The following is a 4,642-nucleotide window of genomic DNA, read 5'->3' on the forward strand; positions in this document are numbered from 1 at the left end:
CGAGAACTCTCTGACCCTCCATAGACAGCAAGGATCCTAACACGATCATCGTTAAAATAATCCATGTGACATCAGTAGTTCAACTGTAATTTTACAAAGTTACGAGAATACTTTATAATAACGACTTTATTCAACAATTTGTCTCCTCCGCGTCACCCTAGCGCCATTTTGGAGAGTATCCACTGCATGGATGCAACGTATGTACGCAGATACATTGTTTACATTCAGATCAAAGCGTAAACAGTGTAAACAATAGGGGTGTAACGATCCATCGATATGGATCGATACATCGATTAAATGTCTAACGATACAATGAATCGATGCCACACGTAAAATATAGATATCTGTAGTATAAATAGGCACCTTATTTTGACACTGTCCACATTTTAACCAATGTCTGTCTATGCATCACCGCCAACGTGTGCATTCTCGTTCAAATGCACGTCGGGACGATAAGACTGGCTGAAGGGCGAGCGTAAAAGATGCTCGGGATTAGGGCTGTGCAATTAAACGAAAAACAGTTTCGATTTTGGCCTCCAACGATTATGAAAATACAATAATCGAGATAAAACGATTATTGCGCCCCATTCCACCCCCTTTCCAGCGCTGCGCTTTCGTTCCTCCATAAAAGCCCAATTTCACGTGCAAATCAGTAAAATCATGTAACGTGACTTTTACAAAATGGGACGTGCTTGATTTATATAAGTATGTTTATTCATGTTTTCAAAAGCGTGAAAGAGAACTTGCACTGCTCCTCAGGAAGATATATGCGCTCAGAGACAGAACAGAACACGGACATGTAAAGTCATCTTTTAGCTCAAGGTGCGCGCCTAAACGGTCAAATACACGCAAAAATGTTTCAAAATGCGGTGCTTAGTGATTATATACCTTCGTCGGTCATGTAATAAATGAACGTAAAACGTTGAGAATTAATATACGCGTGTAACGGTAAATTGGATCCGTGCGGCTCTTAAAAGTGACTATTTTCCTGCTGCGAAATTCAAAATCACACACTGCTCTTGAGTGAAGGACTTTTGTAGCTTTAATAAGAAACAAAAAAGTTTAATTCTTACAGTGAAGACTATGCTGTTTTATTTTACATTTACATATTCATTTCTGTAGTAGGCTGTAAACTGCTTGAGACTTGCATAAAAAAACATTAAAGCACAGTTTGTTTAATTTGTATCTTTTTATTCTACTGTATATGTACTTTGCTTTTTTATTACTGACAGTTTAATTATTTTCAATAATTTTGAGGACTTTTTGTTTGTTTGTTTGTTTGAAATTCCGCTGGTCTCTACAATGTAGACGTCATAGCAACCTTATTTACAGGAAATATATATTTGATATGTATCACTATCTTTAAATAAATCACTCATATAAAGTTTTGGTCATATGGCCCCCTAATAATCGTGATTACAATATTGACCAAAATAATCGTGATTATGATTTTTGCCATAATTGAGCAGCCCTAATATATTTTTTTATTTTATTCCAGTCAATGTTTATATTGTTTCAAATAAATGTTTTGTTTTATGGTTTTAGTTAACTATAACACTGATACAAATTAGATAAATATTATATATGCATATATAATACTTTAATATTTTATATAAACATATATGTGCTGATGTTATTCAATGTTTATGTTAATTATTTGCAAGCAAAAGGTGCCAGCACATGATGCAACACATGTATAAATTATTATCGACATTGCAGAGAAGGACATTTTCCACAAAACTATATAGAGATCATTGTTATGCTGTGGTCCATGACCTGTTTGTCTGTTTCAGAAAACAGAATGGTGGACAAAAACAACCGCAAAAACTCCAGGGTGGCGTCTCGTGCGTCCAGAAAGGTTAAAGATTCCTCTGATGAGAGAACAAGCAAGTACTTCCAAGACAGTGAAGTTAAAACATGAGTGACCACAGTGAAGAGATGAGCCCCATGTTCACAGAGCACTCATCACCATCAAAACAAATCAAAGAAGACGAGGAAGAAAATGAGGATGAGGAGGACTGGGAGGAAGTGGAAGGTACATAGTGTTTTTTGTGAATCATTAGTAACCAGACATGTTTAGATTCAGTATCACAAGTCAGTAACTGTCCTCTATGCGGTCATGTTTAATGTAAAATATGTGAAAAATAATGTGTTTTTCGAACAACCTAGTATGAGAGCCTGTTCTAGTACACCCCCAAAACAAAATCAAGACTTTGTAAAAGAGCATAATAGGACCCCTTTAAAGAAATTAATGCTTTTATTCAGTAAGGACACATTCAATTGATCAAAAGTGACAAAAAAAGACATTTATGTCAAGGTCACAAAAATAAATGTTTAGTTTTTTTTAGCTTTTTATTCTTCAAAGAATCCTTAAAAAAATATATCACGGTTATCACAAAAATATTAATCAGCATGACTGTTTTCAGCATCGATAATAGTAAGAAATGTTTCTGGAGCACCAAATCAGCATATTAGAATGATTTCTGAAGGATCATGTGACACTGCCATCACAGGAATAAATTACGTTTTAGAAAACAGTTCTTTTAAATTGTTAATATATTGAATATTTCACAATATTTACTATTTTTACTGTATTTTTGATCAAATAAATGCATCCTTGGTGACCATAAGAGACGTCTTTCAAAAAATGGTACTTAGCCTATACTTTTTGAATGGTAGTGAACACACTAACATGTCTCATCACACATGAGGTGCATTAAGACTCGCCTGTGCTCCTCATCCACAGATGCAGGCAAAGTTATTGGACAAGCCATTGCCGATATCCATCTCAGAATACAAGAACCATCCGCTGTACGCACTAAAGAGGCACCTGCTAAAATACGAGGCCATCTACCCCGCTACAGCCGCTGTCCTGGGGTACTGCAGAGGAGAGCCAGTTTATTCACGGTAAACTTTATATAGTTTGTATGCTACAGGTGAATATATGGCATCACAACGTTATAATGTACAGTATGAAAGATAGATGAATATTCCTTTGTAAAACAACTTTAGAAAAAACATACAGTTTGAATTATAAAATGTATTATTACAGATAAATCATCAATTATTTTCATGTTATGATCAAAAACCAGTAAATGGCTGATATTAAACTCTATTCTATTTTGTATAAATAAATAAAAAGTAAAACATTCAAATCTAAAACCAAAACATTTTAAATGCTATAAGTAAATTTAGACATCACAATGCATGTATAAAAATTGGTATTGGTTTTTATATTTGCTAAAGGTAACATTTAACAGTTATTATAATATTTTATAGTCAGTGTTATTTTAGTATTATTTATATACTATCATATTGTTTAGCAATATTTATTAAGCATTTTATATTTTGAGTTTTATTTACATTTTTATTTTAGTTTAAGTTAGTGTTTTTGTCATTTTTAATATTTCTATTTATCTTTATTCTATTTCAGTTTTGTAGTATTTTAGTACTTCAGTTTAAACTTATTAATTTCAGTTAGCTGCCAAGGCAACATTTTTTAATTTTCGTGTAAGTTTTTAAGTTTGTTTTTATGTAATATTTATATTTTATCTTATTTCAGCTTTATTTAAATTTCCAAAAACAAATTATTTCCAATTCAATTAAAAAAAAACATCTGTTTCCCAAATCTGAGATGTTAGAACAAATACAATTGCAGGCATTTGTGTTTATGGTGTTTAATTATTTTCAGAGAGTGTGCACACACTCCATTCTAGAGATACCTGGCTGAAGGAAGCAAGAACTGTTCGACTTGGAGAGGAGCCGTACAAGGTACGTGTATTTGACCTTTTTACAATAAATGACATAACTTTTTAAAGCTAATTTTTTAATGCTAATGTCTGTCAGATGGTGCTTGGTTTTTCCAGGATGATGTCCGAGCAGAAAGATGTCAAAGATCTGCCTCTCTTGGGAGTCTGGCAAACTGAAGAGTACCAGCCTCCGATCGCTGTTGATGGCAAAGTGAGTTCAAATTATTTTAAAGTATTAGTTCACTTCCAGAATAAAAATTTCTTGATAATTTACTCACCCCCATGTGTGTTGATTTCTTGTATCTGTCGAAGTTCTTTCTCTGTAAATAATGTTGTCGTTCACTACAGCATCACCATCTAAAACACTCTAGTGTTACAAAAATTTCAGCTTTACCTAACATTGAAGAAATATTTTAGCTAAGAAACGGTACTTTTGATTTTACAGTGAACAATTTGTGTTTTGTAAATATTCTGGTGATCACTTTTTGAATCTTTTAACAGAAACGTGAGAAGCGTGTGGTGGCTAACTGGACACTGCTGGTCAAAGGCCTGTTGATAAAAGAGAGGCTGAAGCGTCGCCAGTGTTGCCAGATTGGAAATGTCCAAGTATCGTACCAGAAGCTAAAAATTATCATATTTGGAAGAAAATTATCGTACACGAGTAAAAACGTACAGAATACAGCTATTTATCTACTAGACTAGAACAACAACTTTTTGACACAACCTTCAAATCACCACAATAAATAAATAACTATGCTAGGGCCCTATGAAATACGTTAAATGTTTTCCCAAATTCCATTTTTTTTATTCCAAATTAAAAAAAAATTGGATTCTGGTTTTTTTTTTCCATTTAAATTTTTCTGGACTCCTTTTTAAATGTTTTACTGTCTTTA

At 33.2% G+C, this 4,642-nt stretch overlaps 1 long non-coding RNA gene across 1 annotated transcript; it reads left to right on the top strand.

Moving 5' to 3' along the window:
* The first annotated feature begins 2,755 nt into the window (after positions 1-2,755).
* On the top strand, positions 2,756-3,946 carry LOC107679661 (uncharacterized). Its single transcript, XR_001633076.1, has 3 exons — positions 2,756-2,907; positions 3,692-3,771; positions 3,867-3,946. It is a non-coding gene; the product is annotated as an uncharacterized LOC107679661 (long non-coding RNA).
* The last annotated feature ends 696 nt before the right edge of the window (positions 3,947-4,642 follow it).

This window comes from Sinocyclocheilus anshuiensis, unplaced genomic scaffold, assembly GCF_001515605.1.
Source record: "Sinocyclocheilus anshuiensis isolate Anshui unplaced genomic scaffold, SAMN03320099.WGS_v1.1 scaffold13, whole genome shotgun sequence".
NCBI lineage: Eukaryota > Metazoa > Chordata > Actinopteri > Cypriniformes > Cyprinidae > Sinocyclocheilus > Sinocyclocheilus anshuiensis.